This window comes from Seriola dumerili, unplaced genomic scaffold (genome assembly GCF_002260705.1).
Source record: "Seriola dumerili isolate Sdu_G_001 unplaced genomic scaffold, Sdu_1.0 BDQW01000242.1, whole genome shotgun sequence".
Lineage (NCBI taxonomy): Eukaryota > Metazoa > Chordata > Actinopteri > Carangiformes > Carangidae > Seriola > Seriola dumerili.
In genome coordinates, this window is record NW_019174497.1 from 6,874,858 (window position 1) to 6,884,749 (window position 9,892).

Below are 9,892 nucleotides of genomic sequence, written 5' to 3' on the forward strand. Positions count from 1 at the left end.
TGCATTATTTCCTGTACACTAACTGATAAAAGATAGTGTGATAAAATAGGGTTTTCTTGAATGCTAACTGCCCAAACACTGTCAGTATTACCTATGGTGTGGTAATGAACGGAGGTTGTTTGGTGTTGGGCAAATGTAAAAAACCATGACGATAGAAGTTTTGTTTAATATTAATTTCTTTAAATTGGCTTAATAAGTAAGTTTGTATATGCTACATTAGCAGCCGACTACGAGGATCACACCTTTTGATATATGGTGCACATGAACAGAAAAGAAGTCCCTCAGTCATCAACTCTGTTTGGTTTTCTTTTTTTTTTAACTAATAAGTGCTTTAAAGTTTAAAAAAAGAAAATAGTACAGGTTAGGTCCTTTACTGTGATGCTACTATGACTGAGGAACCTGTACTTTTCAAAGCCTGTGATAATTAGAGGGGTTAATGAAATGTATGTTGTGTGAGCTGCTGAAAATATGAGTCATATGTGTTTATGTGAATCAGCTGATCAGTGATATCATGTTGTGTGAGTTTTAGAGGTGCACGGTAAATATAATAAGGCAAAAGCCAATACATTTTTCAAGCACTGATGGACTTCTGTCTTTTTGTAGTTAGATTATTTTGTGTTTTATTTCTCATTAGAGTAACATTTTATAATGATAATAATAATAATATATGGGTTTTTTTAACACACTATAATTTAAAGTGGTTTAAAGTGTTTATCTTAATGTATTTGCCAACAACTGCAACAGCTGCTGTGGACACCCAGAAGTGAAGGCTGGTGTCTACACATATAATGAATGACAAGCATATGCACATGTATACAATTAAATTATAGTGTGTTATAAACCATTTATTAACTGTCTAGATAGTGCTTATAAAAGGTAAATATAGTGTTAGTTATGTGTGTGCTTGTATATTTGGGTGTATTCACATATTTGTGATTTTACATTTGCTGCATTTGGTTTTAAATGATCATTTAAATTTTAGAGGGAAAGAGATGTCATGCTTTTCAGTGTCTATCAAATTACACACACACACACACACACACACGCACACACACACACACACACACACACACACACACACACACACAGTCATACATGGCAATGATTTATCACACGTTAGATCTTTGTATTTTATTCTGAAGTGACAGTTTTTGATGGTTTGTGAAAGTTGTGCAGCTGAAGAAGAGAATCAGGGTGCTCTGAGGGAAGTTTAAATCTCATCAACAAAAAACTGCAGACTTTATTCAGATCTAAAACATCTTTTATCCAAATTGGAAAATCATACATCTGAAAAAGTCTTCTGAAAGTCTCACAGATGCTATTCACTGGTGTTTCAGTGTAATTATCCATCTACACATTTATGTATTGTCTTTATGTGTGTTTCACTTAAAACACATGTCATGCTGCTTCTAAATGTTGCACCAAATCTGAATTACTTCTTCCTGTGGATCGTAAAAATATGTTTTTTAAAATGCAGCATTCTATTCAAATGAGTCTGACATGAATACACTTAAAGTTAAATATGAAAATGAAAGTGGCCTTTGGAAAATTTAAATCTCATTAACAAAAACTTGTGGATTCAGATCCAGATGTTTTCTTACAGTTTGTAAAAAAGAAAGCTGGACAAGTTTTCTGAAAGTTGTACAGATGCTTTTCGCTGGTTTTTCAGTGTGATGATTCATCTACACTGCGTACACTGCGTACACTGCGTCGTACTGTGTGTGTATGTTTCACTGTGATTCAGCTTCTGAAATGTCCATCACATCTGAATCAGTCGTCCCTGTGGATCATAAAAATAATGTTATGTTGCAGAGAATGCTGCATTTTAGAAGAACTCCATGTTAATTCATTTAAAAATTAAAGAGAAGAATCAAGGTGCACTAAGGAAAATTCAAATCTCATCCAAAAAACTGCAGAGCTTATTCACATCCAGAAGGGTTTTTTTACAATTAGAAAAAAGAGAAAAAGAACCAGTGAAAAAAAATTGTGAGGAAAATGTTGTTTATTTGAGATAATGATAAATGAAACATGGTGATAACTTCTCGTCTCTGTTATTTGGAAATTCAAGTCAAATAAATGTGACGAATGAGCAATGATGACATTTTGTGTTGTTTATAAATTTCACAGGTTTAATTTTGATGTTCAGACTAATTTTGATGTTCAGACACTGCGTGTGTGAGTGTGTGTGTGTGTGTGTGTGTGTGTGTGTGTGTGTGTGTGTGTGTGGTGTGTGTGTGTGTGTGTTCATGCACAGTATATAAACATTATTTACATTTAAATTTGTAAGTTGAGTGTAAAAAGACAAATCAACGGTGAGAATGTGTTTGGAAAAAGTTGAACAGGATTGTGTAAGATTGTGATTTGTTTGTTTTTTTCAAAACCATCACAGTGAGGACATTTTGGCTGTTTGAGGGGTGAGACTTTAGGTTGCAGGGTTCAGATCAGACCCAGGTTTAGGGTAGGGTTCGGATGGTGATGGTTATGGTTTCGGGTAAGGGACTAGGGAATGCATTATGTCAATGAATGTCCTTACAACTTTAGTAAGAACAATGTGTGCGTGCGTGCGCGCGCGCATGCATGCGTGTGTGTGTGTGAGACAGACTCAAGAGAGATCAAGGAAAAAGAGAAAGTGTGAGAGTGAGTCAGAAAGTGTCAGCATGAGTGCGTCAGCATACGAGTGAGAACTTACTTGTGAAATTGTGTAATCCTGACATATGCAAGTGTGTGTGTGTGTGTGTGTGTGTGTGATGGTGCGTTTTTCTCTGCATGAATTATGTTCCTATATGTGTGTATGTTAGTCCATTAAGTATAAAGACAAAAGTAAAGTGAGGAGCAGAGTTTGAAATCACTGTCACTTCAACTTGTTCATGAAAAATTCTTCTTCTTGAAAATTTAAAAGAAAAAAAAAGGAGAAAACAGATAGAAGAGTCACCTTAATTTAAACCATTTAAGGTAAAACACATAAATGGTTTCACTTTATAGTTTGAATTAACTGAATTAAAAGTCAAGTGAAGCAAGTTAATAGGTTGTTTTGTCTCATGGACAGGTTGAGGTCGTTGAACTTAAAGCAACAACCACAAAACAGGAGAAACAGTTATTAGTCCTGCACTGCACTTGTGTGTGTGTGTGTGTGCTTGTGTGTGTTAATGTGCTTGTGTGTGTTAATGTGCATGTGTGTGTTAATGTGCATGCATGTACACGTGTGAGTCTGTCTGTTGATGTTTTGGCCAACGACGTCAAAGAAATACCCCAGGAAATACACTTAACCGTTTGTATGTGCGCACAGGGTTACAAGAAGAAAGAGCAGGATGTGAAATATTGTCTTTTTATATTTGTGTATGCGTGTGTGTGTGTGTGTGTGTGTGCGCCCGTGTGTGTGTGTGTGTGTGTGTGTGTGCGCGCGTGTGTGTGTGTGTGTGTGTGTGTGTGCGCGCGTGTGTGTGTGTGTGTGTGTGTGTGTGCGTGTGTGTGTGTGTGTGTGTGTGTGTGTTAAATGTGCTGTATGCTGTGATGCTTCATTCACCTACGTCTATGGAGCCAAAGAAGCAGACCTCACAGCAGTGATGATGTGCATGTGTACATGGACTGCTGTGTGTGTTTTTCTCTGAGCAAGTGTGTGTCTATTTATCTGCGCTTGTATGTGTACGTGTGTGTATGTGTATGTTTTCCCCACATCAAGGGCCACAGAGTTACCCCTTACCAAACCTTCACCTCCCTCCTTCCTACTTTCCTGAATAATTTTCCACCACCACCTATGGGACGAGCCGGCTTTCTTTTGACTCATACGCAAAAAAAAATGCGTGAGTGTGTGTGTGTGTGTGCATGTGTGTGTTGGTTAGGGGAGGTTAAGTGACAGGTACAAGGGTCAGATTCAAAGCATATATACGTCCGGGGTAAAAGTGTGGAGAGATGCTGCCATAACCAGGAGGGTGGAGTCTGCTACAGGACATCCTGACAGAGGAGAGGAACCTCCAAAGTGATGGCATTTTGCCCTCTGGTAGCACACACACACACACACACACACACACACACACGCACACACACTGTGCCACACTTCCATCCAAAAATGTGCTCCCACCACACCACTTGATACTTTGGTGCAGAGCTCGGCAAAATAACAGGTACATTGGTTTTCATGCTCGGCTGTAAAACACTGAGTTTTGTCTGAAAAAATAACAAGGGAGCAAATATTACATTTTGACCCTAATAATTTGAAGAGAAAAAACAGACAAATCTGATTTATTTGTCTGTAATGTTTTATTTTAAAGGTTTTTAAGGTTTCTTAATAACTTGGTGCTAATTACATGAAAAACAGAAACAAAGCGCTTTTAGCATAGTTAGTTGTATTGAGTTCATTATTGACTTCCAGATGAATTTCCAGTAACCTCAATGGATATATATCAGTCATTCACTTAATATTGGAAACTTGTTTGTTTGTAGACCCATTTCACATGTTGCATGTTCAGCTCACCTACTGTCCAGTGAATAAAAATATCAAGGTTGTGCTTAGCTTAGCATTTTATCTGGAAGTGTACAAACTGATCACTTTCTGTTTTATTTCATTACAGAATTGTGATTAGAACCAAATTATATGGCTCTTTGCAGGAAACTTCTGAGGAGATTAGACCTGTAAACTAAAGCATTACCTATTGTCTGCTGTTAACTCTCAGTCAACTTCAGAGTGATAGCAGGTTCAAATCTAATGATGTGGGTTTTGAAGGTGTGGATGGTAACTTTAAATCCAGGGAAGCAAACACTCACCAAGACATTCTGCCACATTGAGTATATGATGATATCTCTTCCATTCTCTTCATACAAAAAACATTTAATTTATATTCTGGTAAACTTATTCACTTATGGTGCACACACAAACACACCTAAGGTAACTTAGAATATTTCATAAATTCATAAAAATAAATAAGAGACCATTAAAATACAAAAAATTTAAATGAACATGTGAGATGTGTGTAAACAGATAGATATGGTTGCAAATCCCAGGTCTCAACAGATAATGAAATAATCAACTTATTATAAACTTAAACTAGGCTGAGTTGGCTTTGCTTACTGAATGAAACTCTTTGTGTGTATTCATTATTAAAACAAAGGTTTAAGCCACGTATTCTGCATCACAAAACCAGAAGGCAAGTCTCATCAAGTCAAGAGGACAGCAGCTAAACCATTACATAAGATCACTGAACTATCCATAGAGCACTGACAACATGTAAGAAACAACTTCCATGATGTCATGAAACAACATACAAAATTAAACCAGACAGTGGAAAATATGAATCTGCTCTGTTTTCACTTAGATGAATGACAGTAACTGTAGACTTCATTTGTTCTTTTCAACTCATACATGAAACCATAACCACTGAAATAAATAGAACTACTAATTGGTATCAAATGATATCAGGAAGAGGAGTCTCAGTAAAAACAAAAAGTGTGCAAAAGAAAACGTGGCATTTATGACAAAAAATTCAAACTTTTCCTAAAGTAAAGTACCTAAAGTGTTAGAAAGTTAAAAAAAAAAAAAAACATGTAAAAAGTGAATGGTTGCTTTGTTGTTATGGTAACTAAAACAATGCGTGAGACTGACAAATTTAAAACACTCAACATTTGTGGTTTTAGTGAGATAGCTCATGTGGAAAAATGAAAAGCACTGGTTCTTAAAACAAGTTTGAGACAGGCAGCTGAACCTGGGACATATTAATGTGTTTCATACATTTCTTGGGAGGCTTTGGATGGGACAGGCACTGTCTCCTGTACTCAGAATATCTGGTCACTAAATTATATTTAACATCTTACAGTAGTTGTTTATCTACTGACAGATTTAACTTAAGGGGCTGTTCACAAGTCAAGGTTAGTGGGTAGGGGTGATTGTTGCTTGACAAAAGCTTCAGCCATCGTTGCGTTTACAAGACAAGAGGTTATAATTCGTCCTCTGAGCAGCGCTACCTCTTCAGGGCAGACTGGAGGCTACAGTGAGTCGCTATCGGAAAGTGACAAGGCTAGCTAGTTAACATGCTAACTTCAGTAGAAGAAAAGACGTGATAGAGACAAGAGTTAACATTGACGTTGCTTTCCACCGCTGGAAACAGCTGTTGGTGAGTAAAGGAATGAAGTTTGATGCTGAACTCGCAATGTTTCTTCTAGACTGGTAAGTAAACAGTTGTTAATGCTAACGCTAGCTATGTAGCAATAGCAAAAGTTACAAATAGCTTCTGTAACTCAAAGTAGGCAAACAATACAGGGTTTTCAGCCATGTCAGGAGTCATCAGGTCATCATCTCAACAAAGCCTGAGGATCTGATTGTTTTCTTAATTTCCTAATTTGCTTTCTCAACAGTCAACTGTCTGCTGAATATGAAGCCAACGGCCAGTTATACAAGCTTAGCACAAAGACTGAAAACCGGGGGAAACAGCAACTGTAGCCTGGCTTCATCTAAAGGTAACAAAGTCAGCCTACCAGCCCCTCTAAAGCTAAATAATTAACACATTATATCTTGTTTGTTTAATCCATACAAAAACTGAGGTGTAAAAATAGCAAGCAGGGAAATATTCTGGCACATACCCCACACAAAATAGCAAATTGTCATTTTTACACTAAATTTTAGTAAAGATTAAAGAAATGAGATACAGCATCATCATTAGGGATCTTTAGACACACCGGTAGGAAGATTTTGTCACTTTTTGGCTGATTCAGGCTAACTGTTTCTCTCTACTTCCAGCCTTTGTGCTAAGCTAAGCTAACTGGCTGCTGGCTGTGGCCTTATGTTTTAGAGTGGTATCAATCTTCTCAGCTTACTCTCTGCCATATTTCACTCAAAATGTAAAACTGGCGCACATACAATAATTTGTTACTCGCTCTATGAGCCTCTACAGGTCGGGTTATGCTTGAACAGAACTAGTTCATACTGTATGACCATAGTTATATAGTTTGGTGCCTTTCTTCTGGCTTTATCTCCACAGCAACTACTAGTGAGGCTCATGGGTACTGTAGTATTACTTTTGAGCATGCTGGTGTGAGAAGAAATGGTTCTAACTGATGTATGGGAGTCTCATTCTGATGAGTAACACTAAAGTTATCCTAAACTTTCAAAATAAAATTTTACAGTGGAGAACACTTTCCACAACCAGCGTCTCCACCCACTTTGCTCCTTTACAGATGATTCAATTAGGGCTGCAAGGAACAATTACTTTCATCATCAGTAAATCTGCTGATTGCATTCTTAATTAATCTTCCTCATTTGGACTATAAAATTTCAGAAAATAATGAAAAGGCTGTTGTAATTTCCCACAGTCAACCTCAAAAACCTGGTCTTGTCCGGCAACCAAAACCTAAACATATCCACTTTACTATCAAATATCACAAAGCTAGAACCAGCGAATGTTTGGCATTTTCATTTGACAAATGACAATTAACAGATTATGAAAACAACTAATTCAGCTCTGGAATGAAAATGGGAAGGTCCAATCAGCAAGAATAAAAACCTTTGATTGTCTGTCATACGTGCAGCACCAGTGTCGTACCTGCAGCTGTGGTCCACAGACCAAGTCTTGTTGTCACTTCAGGGCCATTGAATTGCACTCACCAGGTCCTCTGTGAAAGAGCACAGAAAATAAAATCAAAATGTAAAAATCATTTTGTAATTTATGTGAGACTGAGATATTAACTTATCTCAATATATCATCAACTTTTATCAACTCCACAGTAAAATGCATAGAATGATCCCACTCTCTAAGTTCATGCTTTAATTCTTTTTTTTCATTTTGACTTCAAAACTGCTCCATACTCACTAAAGCCAGACAAAAAGCTCAAAAGAGTAAGAACTGAACATGGAGTTAGAGGTGATGAAATATTTTACATTTCTATTTATTTTAGTTGTTGACAACATGGTGGAACAAAATGTGTTTTTTTGGGTTAGAACAAACTTTTTTTGGGTTGTTTACACACAGAGGAGTGTGAAGGACATTGTCTCACTGTGGTCTTAACACCAGGTTCTTGTAGTGTGTGGATGTAGACTACATTGAGCTAAGTGGGTTCAACTCTGTGTTGTGACTGGTTAAATATCTTGTGAATTGTGTGTTGGTCGCCAAACCAACATGAGCTGAGACTGGCTCTTTCAGCCAAGCTCAAATCACAATGAGACTGCAACTAACAATTAATTTAACTAATTATTTCCTCAATTAATCATTCAGTCTATGACATAATAGTGAAAAATGCTCATTGTAATTTCCAAGGTGAATATTTTCAAATGTCTTGTTTTCTCCAACCAACAGCCCCAAACCCAAAAACCTTCAGTTTACTATGGCCAAGAAAAGCATCAAATCCTCACATGTGAGAAGCTTGAACCAACAAATGTTTCCTGTTTATGCTTAAATAATTATTTGAATAGATGCTGATTAATTTTCATCTAATTGATTAACTGTCTAATCTAAATCACATGTGCACCAGTAAAATATGTGATTAATGTGTCTGAACCAACTCACTATCCTAACAAATACAATTTTCTATTTATTTGTAATAATTTCTTAATTTACTGGAGGTCATCAGAAGCCATTCCTCTTCATCCAGATCCTCACTCATCACTAGGACCACACCAGTGTCTAGACCCTGCATGGCGGGGGGGGGGGTCCTACACGACGCACAGCATCTTCTCCCTCTTTCCTTATGATGACATCACAACGGGGTCTAACTGCCAAAGACTCTTCACTTTTCATTCTTCCCTGAATTTGCCTGTCCATTTAAGATCTAAATATCTAAAAGATGCCTCTGAAAACACAGCTGGAAGGGAACGGACAGGAAACACCCACTAACAACACAACAACCAGTCACATAGTTCCAGTACAACTGTTTTGCCATAAACACTTGACTCTTTTAATGCCTACAATGTTCGTTTTTTTTCGACACGGTCAAAGCGGTGTTGATTAAATCAAATGCTTTACACTGCTGAGGTTGTAGTTAGTGCAGGTGTTGTACTGGACTTTCCTCTCATGTATGGAAATTCACAAAAGGACAAAGAATTAGAAACACTTCTCACTTAATGTAGTCCGGTACAAGACTAACTATGACCTCAATAATTACGTATTTGAGCTGAACACAATAAACTTTGTAAGGACAGACATTCTGGCAGAGCTGTTGAATCGGACTATAATACACAGTGCAGATGGACCCAGTGAAGGGCAGTGTGGGTCTCACGTTTTCAAACCTGTGGCTGCTGGACTCTGAATTTCATCAGTTAAGTTTATCAGATATCATTTTTTCATTCTCCTTCAAATGAACAAAGTTTAACACTCAACTGCCACATCAGCCCTATGAATGAACAGAAAACTTCTATTTGACTCTTGTTAAATTTGAAAAGACCACATTTGGTGACACTCTGAAATTTAATTTGTGATGAATCATTCTTTTTCTTCAGGTACACGTGTACGAAGAACAAAGAAATGTAATTTTGGGAACGTGTCTTTAGATGAAACGCATGCTATGCAGCCAGTTCTCTGACAATGAAGTCCAATCTACAGATTTTTACACTTTTTAAACATTTCTTCTCCTGTTCTTATGTCTCTTTTGATGCTTTTAACATCTTTGTGACACATTTCAGGTGACAATAAATGTGATTATAGAAGTGTCAAAGCAGATGTTTTATTATGTTAATTTAACAAAAAGTGGAGGCTAAAGAGTGTGGTTGTGTCACATTTAGTCCTCCATGTCACATGCATGCATCTGAGAGAGAGCTTCTGCCGGGGGAAGTGTGGATGTACCTTAATCCTACAGCACGAGAGGGGGGAGCATGAGGAGGAGGAGGAGGAGGAAGAGGAGGAGAAAAACAGACTGGAGAGAAGAAGGAGAAGGGGGTGAAGGAGGGAGAAGAAAGCAAAAAGTGGAGAGAAGG

At 37.3% G+C, this 9,892-nt stretch overlaps 1 long non-coding RNA gene across 1 annotated transcript; it reads right to left on the minus strand.

The window, feature by feature from the left end:
• Positions 1–1,155: 1,155 nt before the first annotated feature.
• Positions 1,156–9,846, minus strand: LOC111229811. The gene is made up of 3 exons (XR_002665417.1): positions 9,762–9,846; positions 7,530–7,599; positions 1,156–1,780 (listed from the first exon to the last, which is right to left on the minus strand). It is a non-coding gene; the product is annotated as an uncharacterized LOC111229811 (long non-coding RNA).
• Positions 9,847–9,892: the final 46 nt, after the last annotated feature.